The sequence below is a fragment of the Cygnus olor genome, chromosome 4, assembly GCF_009769625.2.
Source record: "Cygnus olor isolate bCygOlo1 chromosome 4, bCygOlo1.pri.v2, whole genome shotgun sequence".
NCBI classification, from domain to species: domain Eukaryota; kingdom Metazoa; phylum Chordata; class Aves; order Anseriformes; family Anatidae; genus Cygnus; species Cygnus olor.
Genome location: NC_049172.1, coordinates 63,875,421 through 63,897,597, shown reverse-complemented (window position 1 = coordinate 63,897,597; position 22,177 = coordinate 63,875,421). Strand labels below are relative to the sequence as shown.

General features: G+C 39.1%; 1 long non-coding RNA gene across 2 annotated transcripts; it reads right to left on the bottom strand.

Annotated features, from left to right (window-relative positions):
- Positions 1-970: 970 nt before the first annotated feature.
- LOC121069542 lies at positions 971-17,520 on the bottom strand. Of its 2 annotated transcripts, XR_005819482.1 has the most exons (4): positions 17,233-17,520; positions 15,585-15,657; positions 13,647-13,683; positions 971-1,317 (listed from the first exon to the last, which is right to left on the bottom strand). It is a non-coding gene; the product is annotated as an uncharacterized LOC121069542 (long non-coding RNA). The 2 variants fall into 2 exon arrangements; XR_005819483.1 differs by lacking the exons at positions 971-1,317; positions 13,647-13,683 and adding an exon at positions 14,026-14,731.
- Between the last annotated feature and the right edge of the window lie 4,657 nt (positions 17,521-22,177).

The following is a 22,177-nucleotide window of genomic DNA, read 5'->3' as shown; positions in this document are numbered from 1 at the left end:
CCCAGTATATAGGCTTCAGTACAAGCAAGAGCTTGCTTTTTCAGTCATTTATAACATACAAGTATGTTCCTGCATTCATTATAAAAGATCTAACAGATCAAGGGGAAAAACAGAATAGGAATATTAAATATTTTAAAAGAGGTTTTTACTAATTATTGGATAATACTGCCTTGGGTCAGCTACAGCAGAATATTTTCCACTTCTTTGTAGGAAAAAGTGGTTAATAATCACCTTTCACTGTGTTGGTCATTAGTGTTGTTTTAACCATTTTCTTTCATTTACATATGCAAGTTTGGTATGTCATCATTTAGGAAAAATCTTATGAACCATGAGTTTAATGTTATTGTTACATTAGGGTTACTTCCAGTATTACCTTCCATGTAAATTAAAGCTAGCTTAATCTTTGCCAGGTTATTTCCAGTGAGGTCAGCCTGGCATCCACCTGCCATTTAGTAAATGTTGAATTAAATATTGACAAGTGGAAGCTTTTACATTGTAAGGTCATGCCCTGAGTTAAGATCAGAGCTACTCCTGGGTGTACATTCTTTCCAGGTGGAAAGGAAATACCCTCAAAGTAACTTTTGTTAGAAAGCAGGATTTTGCCCCAAAATAATGCCTTTCTAGGGTGGAAATTTGGAGCTCAGGATTGAAGAATTTATTTTCTGATGTTCAGAAAATAATTTCAGAATTCCCAAGACTGAAATGCTTGAGCAGTTTATATTGTCTTTATTGATGCTGTAAGCAAGGAAACTTCTGCTCACCACACTACTACAGGCATAAGCCTCCCTCCTCTCCCTCCATAGCAGTAGCAGCTGCTTCCAACAGGCAGGTATGCCCAGACAGATGAAGTCTTTATACATCTTTGATTACGGTCTCATTATAGGCACCAAGAACAAGTAGATGATTTCTAGAGAAACAGTTTTTCCAACAATTAATGTAACAATTCTGGTTACATTTAGGAATTGTTTCCTACTCCTCTCAAAGCCTTCAGAGGAGAACCACTGATCTGTTTTGAAAGATTGCTCAAACTGATACCGTATCATGCTCAAATACAAGGCCCTTCCAGACGAAGCTCCATGTTCTGATGTATGAAAGGGATCATCGTTGTTGGTATAATGACTCCTCTCAGACTTAGACATCACTCTTGACTTCTGTGGAGTGGTAAATAAAGCAAAATATCTTTGTATGCACCGCATCCTCAGCCAGTCTCCAGCTTTCTCAAAACTTGAGTTGCAGTGCTTGAACTTCAGCCCTCTGGGAGCCACAGGCAGTTGCTGAAGCCCAGAATCCAAGCATTCCTTTCACTGTTGAATGTGCCTAAAAAGGAGGCAGAGCAAGCTCAGAGTAGAAATATCTGCCTTTGTGTGAAAGTCAGTCCTGGAAATCAGGCTAGGAAAGTAAACTTTGCCAGACTTCATCTTGTACAACCCACCCAGTTATTTTAAAGTCACAAATCCCAGCTTCACTTCAAGTTGCCAGACCCTTTTAGCTTGTCTAGCTGTAGTTTTAGGTCTGATATCTAGTTTTTCCTCATCTTAAGACTAAAAATAACACAGGGATATTTGCGTAACAAATTAGTGTATCTGCAGATTCATGAAGCCTGGCAAGCAGCAGCTCAACGTGTATTCTCATGTGAAATTACCAAAATATTCCCTTCTAAAAGTAGGGAAAGATAATGTGTTATAGGAATTGGCTTCAAAGTGTCATTACCTTATTCTGTGCAAGTAAAGCTTCATACATAAATATGGTAGACTTCAGTATGTTATGAACATCGGTGCTTTTGTCCCACTGTGAGCAATGAGAGTGGAAGAACTAGTGAGGTGGAACTAGTGAGGTGGACCCCCACACACACATACACACACCTTTGACTGTGATTTCCAGAGACATTTAAATGTCTTTTGCTGTAGCTTTAAAAAATATTACAAAAAATCTTTTGTCACACTTAATAGGTTTCGATTACACAAATGTAAGAATGTGAAACTCACATTTCCATAGGTTATGAAATACTAGAAAGACTGAGGGGAGAAGTGCCTGCTTTGCATTTCAAAAGCTAGTGGGGTCAAAGTCTGTTAGTTATTACCATTTCCAGCCGTTCTTGATGTCAGGGCCCTGGACTCAGGGCCAACATGGTTGATAGGTGCAGGCACCCAGCCATGAGGAGAGCTGCTTTGAGCTGATCTGTGGTGAAGCCACAGCGGGGACTCTCCCTCCGCCTTCATTCTGGATGATACGGTGATATTCTCAGCTGTCTTCCTCTGTCCAGCATAAGCTGACCCAGACCTTTACACTCACCAGCAGGCCTGACTTTGCAGGTGAAATTCAGGCCTGCCTCCTCACCATGGACTCATGTGTAGGCCACTGGGCTGTGCCTGACCCTGGGTGCTGGGGTCAGGGACCTTTTGCTGACTTCAGTTCCCATCTCAACCTCATGCCTGCCTCATCACTCAGGAGCATCTGTGGATCAGGGCTGTTGGCTGAACGTGGCCACTGCCACTAGATGACTTCTGTTCTCTGTGCTCCCGGCTCCCTCTCCAGCTGCAACTTGTGGTTGCTGCACCCTGATGTGTGGGGCCTCCTGACTGCCCTTCTGCCCCTCTCTGCCACCCTGACCGATATCCACCTCCATAGTTCCTTCCTCGTTTCCAGCAGAGCCAACTGACAGCAGCATAGGAACATAGAAGGGTTTGGGTTGGAAGGGACCTTAAAGATCACCTGGTTCCAACCCCCCTGCCATAGTCAGGGACACCTTCCACTAAATCAGATTGCTCAAAACCCCATCCAACCTGGCCTTGAGCACCTCCAGGAATGGGGCCTCCACAGCTTCTCTGGGCAACCTGTTCCAGTGCCTCATTGCCCTCATATTAAAGAATTTCTTCCTAATATCTAATCTAAGTCTACACTTTTTGTTTAAAACCATTCCCTCTTGTCCTTTCACTACACTCCCTGATAGAGTTCCTCTCCAGCTTTCTTGTAAACCCTCTTCAGGTACTGGGAGGCTGCTATGAGGTCTCCCTGTCTCAGTTAGCATCTGCTAACTGGAAACATAAGCTGCAAACAAAATTGATTTTAGGGATAAAAAAGAGACTATAGTACCTAACATACATCAAAGGCACCACATATAGTAAATTCGGATGTCATGTGCAGCTGCAGACCAATCAAGAAAGAAAAACAGACTGGATGTGCAGATGACTTGTCATCACCACCACCCTCTAGGGTGGAATGACCAACCTTAGGACTCAGAGGAGAAGGGAAAAGGTGGACATAATGCCAGGGGAAGGGGCAGGAGCTGGGGAGGGTGCGTATAAAAATTTTAACTGTATTGTTAGTCTCTCTCTTTCTGTAATAGATATAGACTGATAATGATGAGACTTTTAAAACTCCAATTATACTTACAGTAAGCCCACAATTAATCATAAATCTTTCACTAACAATAAATTCCTGTTATATCTAAGGTGTGCCTTCTCTTTGCCCATAAGCAGTATCTTGAGCATAACAGTGTTTCCAGTGCATATTTTTCTGCTCTGGAAACCAGAGTCACTTTAACTGTGATCTCTCTAACTGAGATCTCTAGACAACTAGAAAAGGAAGTGGATGACACTGTGAAAGTTTAATATAGTATATTTATTTGTCAGTAGCGGAATTCTATTAACTGGTTAACTCTAATATCAGCAGAAGGAATGCTCCATGAAAAGATTCTTCACTCCAGTCGCAAGCAAGTTGTAAAACATTTCTTCTACATTAAACTGAAATGTCAGCCTTTAATCAAAATGGTAAGTAATACTTCTCAACAACTTAATTTATACAAATAATTATTTAAACAGGACAGCATATTCCAGGAAGACATTTGAAATGAAATTAGTTTCACTGTGTTTTCAAGTAAATAAGACAGATTTTTATTCATTAACTGAAGAACATTATTTTGAATCCAAACTTTTCTTCCATAGAGGAAGTATAATTTGTGAATAGGTCTTCGCACAAGGTTTAGTATACTTAAAGCCCATTTCAACAAGGAGATGAGCATGTCTCTAGCATGGGACTGAAGTCTGAGGATGACTTTTCATGAAAAACAGCTCATCAGTTCTAATCCTCAACATTATACTATGAAATAGTCCCATAAATATTATTTCTTGTGCTTTCTGTGGTTCTGATTGTACTGTAATGGACAGATCACAAATTTGTTGTTATGGGGAGAAAGAAAATAAAAACCTACCCAAGCACCGTTGCAGTGTTTCACACTGCACTGTTGCAAGCACTAATTACTGATGTTGAATAAAGTACCCCAAGCCTTCAAAAAAGATATCAAAAACCCACAGGAAGTAATCATGCATTTGGCGAATAGCTCTTAGCAAGAGATCTTTTCCAGAAAAAAGATTGCCTGCCCTTTAACCGCACAAACCTCCAGACACATGTATGTACAACTTTCAGGTAACATAAAAACATCATTATAAATTTGCAGAACACCCTGTAATAGCCCCATAGCTTCCTTTTGGCTTGATGCTGAGAGCTACTATATAAGGTTTCTTTTGTCTGTTCCGCTTCACTCATGCTCAACTATTTTCTGTCGTAGCAACATTTTGGTCTGTTGACGTTAATTACTGGCTTTTAAGTTCAGTCAGAGTTGATCTCTGCCCACTCTTGCTGCTGAAGATTTGCAATTTGAACAAGCTACAATAATTTTATGATGTAATCTAATATGAAAGGAAGAACATTGAAATAAGGCAAGTCCTTAACAGTAAGATTGCCACTAGATTGTTGGAAGAACCTAGGTCATTTCACAAGACTCAAGTTTTATTGCCAAGTACACCAACACAATGTGATCATGACTGAATTATAACCGAATGCATGACTAATGCAATATATTTTGAAAATCCCAGAACACTACCATGCTGCATTTTGCTTTGCTGTTGGTTCAAGGGGCATTACTTTCATGATAAGACTCACATTGTTAATTGATAAAACAAACCTGCAAACAGAAGCAGGAATTTACAGATAATAGACAATAGCCAATACAGAAGAATGTATGCAGACACAGGCTTATTTCCCAAGTAAGTATTGAAATAACTTAATTGTATAGCATGATTTGAGGTATAGATCTCCACACCTCCTGTTTATGACTGTAATGAACATCAAGGTTCTGAGTACTTTGCGTGACCAGATCTGTGAAGGGTAATTTGATGTTCCAGACCAATAACAGAATGCAAGAACATGCACGCATACAAGTTATACAAGTGCTAAAACTCCATGCTAAATTGGATATTGGTCATACTGCTGGATTTAGCTACTTCTGCATAAAATTAGTTCCATCAAATGTTAAAGCAATGCACAGTACCACCAATATCTGGGACTTGTATTGCTCAATCATTGAGTTATTTTGAAAAGCAGGGCAGATGTGAGAAAGGCTTTTGCATAACGGTACTCGGAACAGTCCTTGTGTTGCTACAGATCCAGACAGTAGCCAGCAGTACATTCTGCTACGGATATTTCCTCTTACAGAAGTATTAAGGAGCTAGACAAGATGCAGAAAAGTGCAGAAATGATGAATATTACTATGTGAGACTACGTATACTAAGAACTCTTTAGCTTAGGAAGGAGATGGCTGAAATGTCTCACAACGCAAGAGTTAGGGAGCTCCCACAGATGTCATTAGAAAAGAAGCTAAAATTAGCAACCTCATGTATTGATCCTGAGTAACCCAATGCCATAGCATGTTGGAATGACAAATAAGTAATTGGAAGAAGAAAAACAATCATGGAAAGTAGGTCCAAATACATACTGTAAATTAGGATATTCCTAAGAAACCTATAACCAGAAACTAGACAGCTGAGCTGGGGAAGGCTTTTCCTTTATTTGTTTGGTTTTCTTATTGTTTCCTTAGACATGTTTTACTAGCCATTGAGAGATGCTACTACAAGGCTGAACCAAACAAAACAATGGTTAGTTTCATTACACTGAGACTGGTTAGTTGACTGTCCCTTGTAAAGGTTCTCCAAGCAAAAGAACTCAAGAGAAAGGGCTGGTAAACAGAGTTGGATTACAAGAACATTTGTGCACAAACAGGATGTCTTGTGAAGTTAGAAAAGTGAAAACCAATTTTATGACATTTATATGTAGCTTATGAAGCCAAACTACTTTATATGGCATAACAGGAGCGTGGCCAGTGAACAAACCAGTTGACACTGAAGACCTGGCATCTGTACAATGCAGAGCTTGGTTGTGGCTGGGGGATAGAGGAGAATAGGGAAACAAGAAATATTTATTTTGGATTACTGGTAGTTGATCCTATGGGCTGAATTATTATCAGCAATTTGATGACCTCCTGGAGTATATCTTTTGGTTTAACTTCATCTGAAAGGAAACCAGTTCACATGTTTCAAGACTTCTCTGCCTCACAAGCTAGAGCATGTCTTGGTTTACCACAATCCAAACAAAAATAGTACTGTGGTTGCACCATAATCTCCCCAATATGCCCAAAGAATCGCCCCTCATCTAGAAGTGTAACAAACAACCTCACCCTTAGGTTTCTCCCCTTCCAATAGAGGTTTGGGTTGTTTATTTTAAAGAATCGCTTCACACGGGAAGTGTCTGTTTTGGTAAAGATTCTCCAGTTTTCCTGAGGTGCTGCAGCGCTGCCAGGAACTGTTGCAAGAGAGAACTCAGCACAGTGTTAAAACTGATCTGGTGCCAGACCCCTCAGGTCAGAGAGAAGCAGAACACCACAGCCTTCACTGCTTGCTAGGGAAGCCAGTAAAGGGCAACAATCAACACAATAGTGCACTGCAACCTGCAGAAGCAGCTTATTGGTAATACAGCCCTACAAATTAAATACCCTCTGTTAAAGCAAGAAGCTGAAAGTGGGATGCAAAGAGCATAGGAAGTCAATCTCATTGTGAGAAGAACTGGACTGCTATCAGACTGTTCCAAGTTCTTAGTTTGCCTTAAGTGCAATATTTAAGGCATTTATTTCTCCTCACCTTTTCTCCAGCCTCACAAACTTACCAGAATCAAGACCCTTATTTAGTTATTTCCTTTTCAGAATGGGTTTAATTTAAGTTCTCACCTTCTCACTCCCATTTTATTTGGTAATTGCTTATACTGTTTCTACTTCAGCTGGGATACAGCAGATCATTACTGGCTATAGGTGGGGTTTGGCAGGTCCTGGCTGTTTATATCTAAAGACCAGGAACAAGTACTATTGTAAACATGCAAAAGTCTCTATAGATTCTTTTACTTTTCTTTTTTGTGGTAGAGGAATACGACACATCAGAGTGTTAAATATCATGTGTCTGTCATGCCTGCTCCATTTTCCTCCACAGCCCATTTTCCTCACCCACAAGAAGTGCATGCACAGTAGGTTTTCAGAGCATTTTTGTTCTCTGATGTTGGTCAACAAAGGTTTGGGCACATCAGGTGTATAGGGTATGCTCCTGAGCCCCACAGACTGCTGCCATCCCTTTACACTAAAGTCCCACTACAGAGAACAGAGGGGCACAAGGAACATAGGCTTATTGGCAAACTCAACCTTTTTCCTTTCACTTATTTTCATAAAGTTATATGCATACGTATATTATAAGATTGAGCAGATTCTCAGTTTATGAGAATAGATCTGGTCTAAAAAGAAAGGCTTAGCCAGGCACATGACTGTAAGCAGCAGAAATAGACATCATATAAGAACTTCCAGCAATAGTAAAACACTTCTCTGGTCTCATGCACATTTTCTCCTTCTCCTCTCCCACCCCACCACCAGTTAAATTCTGAACATGAAACCAGCAAGTCTGATATACAGCAATAAGAGGTCGTCTCAATAGATGGTTTAGTGTAAAACTGCTCATTGATCTTCCATAACATGTCATGTGTCAACTGGTGAGATGAAGACAATGTGTTATATTAATCCTATTCCTGAAAGAGTCATCTGCATGGCACTTAGACTTCAGACCAAACAGTGTAAAAGGCATAACAGTGTTTCAAAGAAACACCAAGAGCAAATATTCACCCCATAGTTTAATTACTGATTACCAAAAAATTGTATGACATTTAAACAGAACCAAAGACTGTTTTATCAGCTACACCAGAAGATGATAATCTAAAAGCAAACAGGTTAATGCCACTGCAGTTGAGGTTTTACATCTTTGTACTCAAGATCTTAACAGATGTAGAGAGAATAGCCACCACAGAGAAATGAAACACTGCCTAAGTTTGTCTAAACTAGTGAAACATCATGAGTTTTCAGCTAATAAGGACTCTGTTTGCTAACCCCCCATTCTATCCTGACCTGGATCAATTCTCAGACAGTTAATAACAGCTGGAAGCTTGCCTGGTTGTTTCATTAGACTGCAAAAGCATAACCCAGGAAAGCCTGAACAGTAACAACAATAACTAAATTGTGCAATAATTACTGTTGCAAAAGACACATGCAGCTTCTAGTCAGCCTGTAAGAAACACCTATCTAATGGGACAGAATAAGATGGACAAACCTTTAATGTAGCCACAATTACACCTGTTTTGTTACTGTCTCAAAGCAAACCTTCCATACCTTACTGTCATAACCTCTCTCACTACAATACCTGCCATCATAAATGTTGATGCATTAGGTTGGCACATATGCCATGTGCTATAGACCCATATGTAGAGTATTCCATGCAAATGGCAAATATGTGTAACTCCCTGAAATAGTTCATTGATGGTGTCCACTCTAGTCTGATACACTCTCAACAATTGTCAAAGCAGCAAGGTAGCGTAAATGCTAAATCCTGCAGATCCAGGAGACTTCTCACTCCTCTCAGAACAGAAATTTGCAAAGTGCTGATTTCCTCCATTCAGTCTCCTGCCACTGTTCTTCTGCTACTACCCTTCCCTGTTCCACTATACACAGCATTTGATCTCAAGCCACAGAACTCATTCCTGGAGCTCCATAAGCTGCTGACCCTGTCTTATCTTTCCTCACATCTCTGCAGGACAGGGGCATGATGTTATCTGAGGTTCAGTTTTACCCTTGTGGCTCCCACATCCTTCTGACTTGGTTTGTCATTTAATCATTTTGATTAATGCTTGTTTCCCTTTACATGTGAAGTACTACACTACATCATCCTGCTGTCTGCAACTGTCCCAGGCTCAGTTTTGCTTGAAACCCTAGCTTTACCTCTTCAACTCCTTTCTCTGTGTATAAGTAATTTAGACCTAAATGTAGTAAAAAACACTGTGTACTGTTGTTCATTTCTTTTTAGGGACATTGTCTTCACGCTTCACCCCAAAATGCAGAACAGGAAATACTAATGCTAAGGAGTGTTTACCACACCAAACCCTACGGCATTCAAAACTCATTAAGTGACCTCTGTCCTGACCTACATTGATTGATTAAAGCCTAGCATCCTTTGTCGGGTAGGAGATACCAAGGACAAGATAATCTGTCAAACCCGAGGTTAGATTGCTGCAAACTTACATGAACATCTTTGCTGTGACTCACTTGTGCACACAGTTTCACATGAGCCACAGCCCAATTCAAGACTTGTCTGTGTTACACAAGTCTCTGGCTGATCATGCATTTTAGAGACAGCAGATCATATATATTATTCCTCAGATCTAAACTTCTGTTGTAGTGGACTGTATGTAAAATTTTGGATGACTCCAACTGCATTTAGACACTAAACATCCCAACTTATCCTAATTCACCCTCACATCTAAGCTGATGTTATCTTAACTACCGATGCAAGTTGTTTTTCTGTCCAGGTTGCCAAGAAAATGCTTGGAGATTAGAGTGAAGGACTTTGCAGATCTGGGTATTAAAAGGGATAATGTGACAGTTTCAAATAACTACAGAGACTGAGAAAAGACCTCACAGTTTTTAAATCACATGCTTGGGTTTTTCCAAAACCCAAGGAGGGAGGTATGTGGCTGTGACTTCCTTTTAAACTGGCCTCTTCTCTGCATGCTCTCTCATGTTTGCAAGAATTTCCTTGAAACACTGACAGATCAGCAGACAAAACATTTTGAACTGCAGTTGCTCCTTCTCAAGGTTACACTTAGGTGTTTTTGCATGAAATTTAACCACTCAGTTTCTGTAAAAGTATAGGAAGACCCCGAACCCTTTGTCTGAGTGCAGTAATTGATATGTCTTTTCAAAGCATTCTGGTGATACATGCTCTAGTTGTGTTATTCTATCTTGATCTTATTCTGTCTACTTCACTTGCTCAAGAGCTCCAGTAAGTTATTTCCTAATCCTTTTGAAAAACAGCTTGCTCTCCAAAGATGTTTGTAGTGGAACAGCTTCCTATTATGGAACCTCAAGTTCTTTTTCATCTGAAAATACAGATATCTTCTAATATTACCTATTTATTCTTCCTTTTAAAAATAAACTGATAATGCACAATTGTTTTATGACCACAAAAAAGGAAAAAAAACTTGTCAAGTTGTAAACTAAGCAGCAGTAATAAAGTAATAAATGTTTTTTCCTCACACTCCATGGCACAACAGAAAATCCTTCTGCAATTATAGCTAGGTAATTTGACAACTCCCTAGTTAAACAAATCTTTACTACTTTGCTTTCTTCCCATTGTCTCTGATGTTTGTTCATAAAGTTTCTTCTCAGTAAAAGTCTAGGATGAGTCAAAAGCTTCATTGCCACATCCACTTTAACACCAGGGCTAGGAATGAGGAACATCTTCTGGGTGCTAACACAAAGCCATGAGAAAGACCCCATGTTCCTTAGTAGGATTTGTCTACCTTAGTGCAGTAAGGAAGAAAAATAACCCCCCTTGATCCATTACTTGTCCACCTTCCCCTCTCTTGTTCATAGGCTAGTTTTGTTTGAGTTGAAAGCCAACAGAAAAGATGTACTCTTTTCAAGCAGCTTGGATTATAGCCTAGCACTAGGAATAAGGAGTTCATTTCTACTTCTCATCTCTCACTGTTTTTACTACAGAGAAGGACAGAATATTTATCTACAGCAATTTGATTTCCATTTTTAAAAAATGATAAAATAATGTTTTATTACTGGGAAGCATATACTCCCGAGGTACAGTGAGATAACCAGGTGGCTAGGATCTGATATAGGATGGGAGTGACCACCCCGTGCCTTTGCACAGTACTAGTGAGGTTTTGTTTTTGAAAAAAAAAATAAAAGATACCAGAACTAAGCAGTAGATTTTGCTGTTCTTCAGTTTTCTCCTTAGAGCCACCTTCTTCCTCTTCTTCCCTTGCTCCTTTACTGCCAAGCAACATGGAGCAAATCTCATCCATAGGATGAGGGCCAAAATTATTACTCAGTATAGGGACAAAATAGAGGGGACAAATAGGGAATATGAGGTTGGCAAAACTAGAGCAGGTGCTTACAAGGAGAGAGCTAATACTGTCTGGACAAGACCCCTGGGAAGTATCAGGTCTTGTTGCTTGAGGAGCAAGCAGGGTTGCATGCATAAGCTCGCAACAGCTGGCTCTCCTGGTCCCTACCTCCTGGCCCCTACCAATGGTGCAGAGCGAGACAGGCCAACCATCTCACATGCCTGACACTAACGGAAACATTTTGATTTTATGCACATTTTTACTCATCCTCTTGTATTACTGTTAAATACATTCACTGTGACCAGTCTAAAAACATGAGTGAATTACTCACTGCCAAATTAAGGGTCTCTGCCAGCCTAGCTTCTAGCTTTGCAGCCTTAATGAGTTTTGTACTTTATGACTTAGTGCAACTGGACTTTTCTAGATAGTCCAAGTCAAACATTTTGGTTACTGAGATGTTGTGCAGCACTCCAAAACACTGGAGACAGCAGATGAGTATTTCTGAACAAACATACAGAAACAAATATACAAAAAGTTTGAAGTCAGTCAGTAAGCAAGCCTGCACTTCTTGTATCATCAGTTACTGCCTCCTAAAGATCGGTCTGAAGTGCCCAAAGGGCACTTGAGAAAGGCATTTTATAGGCCTTGGGGTATTGTTCATCTCAATGAAGCATCATGAAGTGAAGATTTACTCCAGATTAATTGACAAAAACGTTATGATGGATTTATTTTTCTGATCTCCTTGACATACTTCAGACAGTTTGATCATTGCTTGCTTTTCACACTAGGTGCCTAGGCAAATACAAAGCAAATTGCAGAAAGCAGCCCTTTCTTCTATCTTAGGACTCAAAAGAGGAAGAGATACAAAAATCAGAGCCTCAACTCAAGCCTTCAGTAGTATACTGTGTTTTTTAGGAGAACAGCTTAAATCTTCATAAGAAGATCTTTCCTCCATGAATTGCCTCAACACATGTAGCATATATGATACAGAATTAAGCCCCTTGACTGAGAAAGGAATATCTTTATTGTATTTAGAAGGATATATGCTGCAAAGATTTCTCAGCCTTGCCGTCCTGCCTTCCAGTTAAGGAAAACATATTTAAGTTTTTAAAATGTATGTAAATATGAACTATACCCCATAAGATCCAGTGTAGAGATTCCCATTAACTTGCACAAATATTTGATCATTTTTCTTACAAAGAAGGATTCAAGAGTCGCAACTATCTATTGCACGTTTCTACATACATTACTACATACTTTAAGAACCACCATATCAACCCCTTTTTTCTTTAGATCTTACTATTGTAAAAATTATTTCCTTGCATAATGGTTAGAATGTTTATGCCAAACCCCAAGTTTATAACTCAGAATTTGTGCCAAGGACCTGAAACTACTTATGATTATTATTATTTTTTTTAATATAATGAGTATTTTACTCTACTTGAAGAAGACAGAAGCAATTTGCAATAAAGCTACTTGCCAAGTTAGCATATGATTAATCTATGCTTGCATCAATTAAAAAAAGCATTAGAGTACCTCTGAGGAGCTCAGTGGTTACAAAGCAATGCCTTCAGAAGAAAAATTGTGGTATTACATGCATAGCTTTCTCTCAGAATCAGAAGATTTCCCTTAAAAACAAACCTCTGGTGAATCTAAACAGACGAGTGAGCGCTGGGCATCCTCTGCTGTGCTGACATGCAAGAGAAGCAATGAGAAAATGAAGAGCTTCTTCTCCTCCCAATCAGCAGACAGGATACAAACAGTATTAGGAAAGACAGCCAACCCCTATGTTTGCAAGTCGGATTTCAAACACTGCATTGCTGATGGAGGTGGAGGAGGCATGCCTGCCATCTCCACTCTCTAGAAGTTGCTAAGGCCTTACAAGTACAGCAGCCAAATACATACATCACACCTTTCAGTTCACCAAGTCTTCTTGTGTCCAACACATTCACTCCCCCATGGGGATGCTAAGTACATAGCTATAAGTTTCTGAAAAGGAGGTAGGAGCTGAATGGTAACTGAGAAATAAAGTTAGCCAGCAGATAAAGAGAAACTTACAGCATCTAAGTTGATCTGTTGGCTTAATATTAAGCAATTAAGTGTACTAGAACAAATATGAGAGAACAAAGATCAGTGTAGTAAGACCTTAAAGAAAGCATGCTTTTTTTGTTATTGTTTCATTAGTTTTCCTGTCAATAGGTCAGTTTTACTGCAATGAAAGCCTTGTAAAGACAAGAGCATTCTGAAGATCTTAGGGCTAATAAAAAGAGAACAGTTTCCTATATTAGACATTAAAACTTTAATACAGAATTGGTATTCATTGAAACATCCAGTTCTGTACTTGCTTTTTTTTTTTTTTAATTTGGTCTTACCTTACAGAGAGTTCTGAGGCAGAAACAAGCTGAGTACCTAAAAAATAAACACACCTAAGAAATCCTGCATTTTATACCTTCAGTCACATGTATGCTAATAAGTTAATTACAATTGGAACGTACTTCAGAATCCAGTTGTTTCTTTCAGAGTTCTTTTCAAATCACTTCGTCATTCCCTGCTTGAACTTTACTGGAACTCAGCCTTGGACTCACAACTGTCAGAGATTAACAATTTCCACCGACTCAGTGATATCCAGCCAAAATGACCACACACTGCTTGAAGAGGCGCTGATAGAGAACACTGTTGTATTTACATTAGTGCCTCACTTAAGGGTTTAAGTGTGCTTCCTCTAACATCTGCCAGACCTTCTGGCTTGAGTCCAGGGAACAGTAATAGCAGTGCCAGTAACACTTATGGGCAATACAACCTTTTTCCCAAAGAGCCATTATCACTGATATTAAATATTTACATAGTAGTGACTACAAGCCCCAGGATTAGCATTCCACTTCACTATCCAGGAGATAAATAGTTCCTTAGCAGGGAGTTTAAGGCACTTTGAGTGAAGAACATAAGGTGAGAACAACAAACAAGAGAAAGGACAAGTCACAGATAGTCATGAAATACATTTAGATCTCATCCTGCTGGAAGCTCCTGATGGGCATGCTGAAGAATTATTCTAAAACATTGACAATTTTTTCAGTAAGCACTGAACTGCTGTGCTAAGTTTTCAGGACTGTGGCTGAGCCATGAAGAGTTTGCCAGAGATTTTGTCTCAGGTCACTGCAGATTTTTAAAAGAAGAGTGTATGCCATGGACAGCGAGTCACAGAGCATGGCACTGAGTTTGCCTCTTGTAATCAAGTAATTCGTTTGGCTTTGGATTTACAGCTCAGAAACCTTCTGTGAGTACAGTGACAGCAGACATTCTTTGTGGGAACAGTCTAGCACTACTGGAAAATCATTCCCTTTCCTCTAGCTCTTGCATAGATCAGGTTCAAACTAGGGGAGATAGGAGGCCAGAAAAGATACTGCTCCATCCTGTCCTGATGATGCTACCCAGCATGCAGCAAGGAAAAGGAGGTTCACTAGGGGAAAAAAAATAAATCATAGCTAAGAGAAAGTTTAGGTCCTGTGGCACAAGTAGTTATGGCACTCCAGCGCAGAGCCTAGAATACTCCCTTGCCAAATGGTCACGAGAAATGCTGTTGTTGATGTAATCTTTTGCAGAGCAACACACTCTTACTCTCTTCAGCCCTCCAAGAGATACCTGTAGCCTGTGACTTGCAATGAGAGGTAGTTGGGGTGAGCAAACCTTTGAAAATCACTGGAGTAAGGAGGGCATTGAAGCTGCTCCTCCACTTTCAGTCCTCTTTGGCCTATTTACATGGTATGGACAGTTGTTCCTCCAGTTACATGTCTATGGCTGCCTCTTTTTGTCACTTCAGGACTCATCTGCTGTATTAAGGCATATGATAAGTATATCTGCTTGGAGAGCCTCCCAGCGTGCTCAGAGGTGATTGCTGGTTGAGACCGTTTCTCTCACCTTAGCCCAGACTGAGAGCACTGTGGCTATTGCAGAAGCAGCAGCCACCTAGAGAAAGTTAACTACTGTGCTTAGGGCTATCAGGTTCACACAAGAGAGTTTAAAAATCAAAATTGGCTGAGCTTTCATAAGATCAATTTTGAATGTTCAAATTCCATCTAAATCCTGTAGTGAATTAAACCTAATATGCCAATTAAAACCCCATATAATCCTGTTAATTCACAGTCACCAACCGACTATTTTGCCAGCCTGGAGCCAGATTTACAGGAGATCAGGACAGAGAGCTCTCCAAACTGGCTCAGAGACGAGAGGCAGTATTAGGCACACCAGTCCACATCGGTCCAGTGGCCACAGAGCTACAGGTGGGGAAGGGCACAGCAGAGCCAGAACCTTACCTTCCACTGGGCTGGGGGTTGCACCAACTCACAGCACTGGTGTGGGAGTCTCAGCACTGTGCTCCTATAGACCCTGTAGAGGAAGCTGCAGATAGGAAAATATAGGCCATGCATAGACTGCACAACAATAAGACTTAGGGAGAGTTTTCCTATGAACATTACCAAGACAACACGCTGAAAATGTTGAGATAGCAGGGTAAGAATAATGGGCTGTAAAACCCACGTTGAACAGATCAAACTGAGCTGAAATAAAGACTGGCAGGACACAGCTGAAGACAATATACAAGTATTTGGCCCAGTGATTGACCTCTGACCACAAGAGGCAGCATGCTGGTGTTCACTCATGTCTCCTGTATCAGATTGCCTTCTCTGTGGAATTGCTGGAGAGCTAACAAGGCTTTATAAAAAGCACAGTACCAACTCTACCCCATATCCCCTTGCCCAGAACAACAGCAGCCTTGTACATATGTATAAAGCCACTCTACATTCAGAGAGGTGAAACCCTAGAAGAGAAGTAAAAACCCAAACCTAGCTCTAGTATGTAACATTTACATGTTGAACAGTTAAAAACCTGTCCATTAAAATCAGCTCAGTTTCTTTCTGAAGAACTATGTGAACTATGCACAAACACTTACTTGAAATTGTAAAAAGCATGAGCCATATTTAGTATTTCATAACTTGACATATGTAACAGATAGTTCTGCTCCTTTCTATTACTATTTGCATTGTTTGTTTCTTTATTCTACATCTTAAGAAGATTATCTGCATGCAAAACAGAGTTTAGGCTTCCATAAGAATTTCTTGCTCTAACACCCCTTTCTGACCCTGGTAAATACATGCTAATGTGAGAAGTCACATTACTAGACTAGATTATGCTAATAAGTGTGCTCCATTATGCATCATGTGATGAATTAAGATTTTGTTGAATAAAAATACACCTTTGGGATTTTATGGTAAATGTTAAGTTTTATTGAAGAATAAATTGTGGTTAATTATCTGTCTCAAAGGATGGGGCTTCTGGGGTTCTTATTGCTAATGCAGACAACCACAATATCAGCTATTCAGCAAGTGTAGCAATGAGAATATTATCCAAAAGAAGAGACACATCGTGGAAGATATGCAAGTACTGTTGGCAGGTCAGGGAACATATATATTTTAGAGTTTCAAGGTATGTTATATATATTTTTAAAAACATTTATCATTTCTTAGCTATATTTCTTTTTCAGTCTAGAAAATATATTCCGAGTAATTTGAACAGAATAAAGGATGATAAGATGTGCGCAGATGAACACATAAGCAGAAGAACAACCTGGAATCTGATGTGAACCAAGACAAATGTACTAGCTATGTTAAAAAAATTCCTGTAAGTTAAACCCTTATCTAAAATAAGAGACAAATGTTTTGATAGTATCAGTCAGCACATAAGGAGCATGGTCATGACTTTTACATAGATCGCAGCCTATGCCACCATGCTAAATATGCATAAAGTTAAAAAGAGTACAAAATAACCACCCATCTCCCCTGCCCATACGTACATGCTTAACATACTAGCTGAGTATGCCCCAATTCAATATCTCAGCTTATAAGTAAATATATAAATAAGGCAGGAGAGAACCATCAACTATATTAGATACAGTCTTCTACTTACTATAGTTTTAATTCAGGCTGCCATCCTTTCTCTTACACACTCTTCCACTAAATCATCAGCCTTTCCTCTTAAGCAATGCTAACTCTCTTTTATAGTACAACTCCATCCTAAATTCAGATAAACTGACTAATTAAGCAAAGCAGTTTAACTGCATTCCCTCAGCTGAAGTGTTCCTGGAGGGGGAGGGACTTGACCTCAGTCTGAGAGGAAGTTTCACACTTGGTGGCTCTTGGAGCAAACGGACCCATTTACTCAAGCATCTTTCTGTTGATGTAGCTGTTGAAAATAATTTAAAATAGAACACAAAATGCATTCAATTTATATCAAAGCTAACCAAAGAAAATAATTGTGGTTTATTTAGTATTTTCAAAATTTCTTGATTTCAAACACAGTAAAATTAGGCCAAAATAAACATTAAAAAATAAAAAAACAGTCAGTGATTTCAGTAGAAGCATGATGATCTAACCCTAAATTCTTTCACAAGTACCTATCTTTTACATTTAAGCTCTAGTCTATGGTAGGGATTTAGCTACTCTGAGGTAAGAATACAGATCTGTAAACTCACACAATTTACAGAAATTTACAAAATAGATTCAAAAAGAAAAATTATAACTTGAATATCTTTTCATTAATTGGTTAGTTAATTCTTTAGTATTCTAAGTGATCTCCACATGTCTTAAAATGTGATTACAGGAGAAAGACTAGTGGTACGCTGGGCTGTAAGTCAAGAGAAGTGATAATGGATGATGACTTGTTTTTTTGTGATGATGCCTCTGCAGTACCATGTTAAGCTCTGGGTCCCCTGGGACATCAGAGTGATGTGCAAATGGATGCGAGCTCATCTGAGGATTGCAAAGCTGCTCCAAGGGTTGGAGCATCTGATGTTAAAGCAGAAGCTGAGGGAGTTCCAAGCTTGCTCAGTCTGGAAAAGAGGAAGCTTAGGGGTGAATTTAATTTCTGTCTTCCACTTCCTAGCAGGGGGCAGACCTAGACGTGACATAGCTAAATTCTTCTCAGAGTCAATGATCAATGACCAAGTGCAGAAGGGAAAGTCCTGGCTGTATATGCATTAAAAAAAAAAAAAAAAAAAAAAAAAGTTTACAATGATTGGTGAAGCTTTAGAAGAAGTATCTGGAGAAGTGCTGGCCTCTGAACAACCTAATTTAAGCATGATGTTAGCTTCACATTGCTAGTCCAGGAGTCTGGCCTATGTGGGCTCCGGAGGTCCTTTCCAACCAAAATTATTTTGTGATTGTATGGTAAGCATGTTTTAATAGGCATAATTTTGGCATTGTAAATTATACAAATTCCCTTAGAGAAATAAATTATGCTACCAAAAGAACTTTCCAGTTGGCATACTTCAATTTATTTTAGAGCTTTTCCTGTATATAAGGACGGCAAAAGCAGTTAAACCAATAAAGCTACTGAAGACATTGTAATACTGACAACTTTCTACTTCAGCTCCAGTCTAAATATCTAGGCAGGAGTTGGCAGGGGTAATACACATATACAAAGCCTAAATCTTTCTGATTAATTCTAGGAATGAAATCAAGTCTTGAGAAAAACACATTAACAGCCACAAAATATGTCACGCTGTTCATAATTTTCCACTGGAATTTGAATTGTTGGGCTTTTAACTAATCCAAAGGAAATCCTCATTGTAATAGACCCTTCCCACATTTACAAGGAACAGCTAATTTGTTGTCTCTCCCTCCCTGGATTTCATTCTTCCCCAGAATATTTCCCCATCACATTTTATTAGTAGTACTTTTTTTTTCTGTCATTTGTGATATGCCTACAAGTGATCTGGAAGTCGTATCATTTTTTAATTTAAATTTTTTTTTTTTTTTTAGCAATTCCACAGCTATGGAAAAGATAGTAGTTTGAGAAGTTAATTCCAGGCAACTAACAAAATCATTCTGTAATTGATTTATTGATAGATCTAAACTAGCAAGCCCATTAAAGTGTAGGGAGCTGAAAGATCAGGACATATTTGAGAACTCTGTGTGAAATTATAAATGTAACGTGGACTCCATGACCTTAAGCAGTATTTTATTTCTGCTTCATTTTGTACCATGGCTGCACTGCAGATAAAGCCAGTTATTGCTACAGTCTAAACACAGCTTGTGATAAATGTTTAGATGATGGCCTGAAATTTAGAGTTTAATAATTAAGAATTGTTTTCCTATTAGAGATTATTTTGACTATGCAGCTGATAAACTGGAGTAGTTCACAGAAAGAAAGTCAAGATCTGTTCCCACCCTAGAATTAACCTAATTCTGATTTACTCCATTGCAATTATATAGCTTACTCAATTAGATTGTTATTTATCTTTATCTCTTTTTTTTTTCCTGCTATTTGTGTTTTTAGTTTTCTCTCTTTCTAGTCCAACTACATTCAGCATTGGTGTCATATCCTCTTCTTCATTCCCTGTAGTTGAGCACCCACATACCACACGTACTCAGGAAGAGCCCTAGTCCACTGAATTCCTCGCCTTTCTTACACAGTGTCACCCAGCTGTCCCTTATCCTGGCATGACAGGCAAGAAGCTGGGATGACAGCCCTCCTGGCCACCCAATGCCCTCTGTTCATGACAAGAGTCCTGGCTCTCTAATCATTCTTTCTTGGTTCTTAATTACCTGCCTCCCCTTTACTTCTGCCTTCGGCCCCCTGGTAGTTGTTCTACCCCCAGCCAGCTTGCTGTCCTTCAGCTGTTCATCCCAGTCACAGAATGGCTGAGGCTGGCAGGGACCTCTGGAGGTCATCTGGTCCAACCCATGCCCAGGCAGGGCCACCCACAGCAGCTTGACCAGGACCATGTCCAGACAACAGGTCTCTTTTCTGCTCCAGGGAGAGATCTCCCAGCATACTGCCCCTTCTCACAGAGCCTGCAGAAGAACTCAAGATGTCTGATTTTTCCCTTACGAAGAGGAGTATGAAATCTGAGGAAGATGATGCCAGAACACATCTGTTAGACTCCAACACCTCCAGTTCTGTTTTGGGGTGATGCAGGCTACATATCTGAGTAAATTGTGGCTTTTTTTTTTTTTAACTTCATCTTCCTGTTTATAGATGGATTTTCTTCATTCTTTAAATACACTTCTCTTTAGGGTAGCCTATTTTTTGTACTTATTAGCCACAGTGGAGAGGTGATGGCTGTTTTTACTTTATCTGTATACGTGATTCATTGAAAATTAGGGCACTCTGTAAGCACATTGGTCTTGGTATTCACTTCCGACTGAAACCTGGACTAGTTAGTCAGACTTGGCATTTGTAATGACATAAGGAAACATGTTTACTGGAAATGCAACTGTTCTTAATTGCTGGTGATTTTATTATGGATAATCGCATATCATTCTCAGATTTGGCTGAGAAAATATAAACACAAGTTAATGTGGTTAGTAGGCTGGGAATAACTACAGCTTTCTAAAACCCGTATGTTATTGCAATGGGCTTTGCAGGACTACTTGCTTTGCTGAACTTGAAGCTGGCAGTATTAATGGTGTTCTCGCTTGCCCAAACGGCCAAAATATGTGGAAGTACAAGGACCCAAGGAAACCCACTCTGCCCCTTTTTCCTTCATTGGAAGATAAATGTGAGGATTTGGAAGAAATTGCCCATACTGAACACCCACTAATGTGGAATTAAAGAATGACCACCCTCTCCCTCAACTCACCTGTACCTTAGGCTTACGCAGTGAAATACTTGACTACTTAAAGACATAGAAGTTAATGTTGAATGTACCACTTGCAGTCCTCATTTTCTTATATATATTTTTATGGTATAGTCTTCAACTACAAAATCATACACCCTTTTATAATTCTACAACACAGAGACTCAGTCTCCCACCAGCCTTGTCCTTGTCCTAGTTGTCCTAACATACATTGGATCATAATGCCTTATAAATCCCTATTCTTTATAGCATACTACATTTGGTGAATGACAAATCTGAATAATAAAAGTACTTGTAAATAAAATAATTAATAAATAAAAATAAAAAAGAGTAGAAGTACCAATACGATATACCAACCATATTGGTCAGGAACTTTCAAACAGTTTTCAAAATGGAAGTCTTGAACATCCGTTTTTTTTAAAGGTCATTGTTGGGAATGTATGACTTTGGAATTAAAGTAATCATACAAGTGAAACACTAACTACTTGGAGCCAAGTCTTGCTTGCTGTTTTCTTATAATAAGCAAAAGACATGCCCATTTTGTATAAAGATTGACTTTTATTCTACCCATTGTTTTTCTGGCATGCTGGTAATGGCTTTCCAAACACATGGAAAATTCCAGATTGTAGGTTTGAATAGTAGGTATATGGTTAATAGTTTCTTGATGCGAGATCAACAGATTTTGCCAAAAATAAAGTAATAACAAACATCAAAAATACTTTATATTAGCTACTTTCCAATAAAAAATTCATGTAACAGATCTCACAGAGAGAAAAACAAAAAAGGACAACATTTATAAAATGAAACACAAACAAAAAGTTTTTTTTTTAAATAGCTAGGCCACAGTTTATAGGCAATAAAATGATAAGCTTTGCACTCAGTGCCATGACTTTCTTTTATATGCAATTCTTCCCTTTGACATCAATGACCACACACTTAAATTACTCTTGAGCTTTTACTTTATAAAAAGTGATTCCTCGTTTATACTTATCTTATGAGAATGACAGATGTAGATTGCATCTCACCTACATCTTTTATTTCTAGGCTAAAAGCAAACACTTCCCTTCAGCTTCAGTGGAAGACATGGGGACTTCTGCTGAGAGTTTTTTGGGTCTAGGGCTCATCAAGGATGCAAAGAGGATCTGCCTGTAAGGACAGAAGCTCCAAAGACTCAGACCTTGGCTTCTTGTGTGGGAACATTTCAGTGCTGTTATTTTCAAAATACAGTGATTAAATATGAACAGTTTCAAACCCTACTCATGCTGGGTTTAG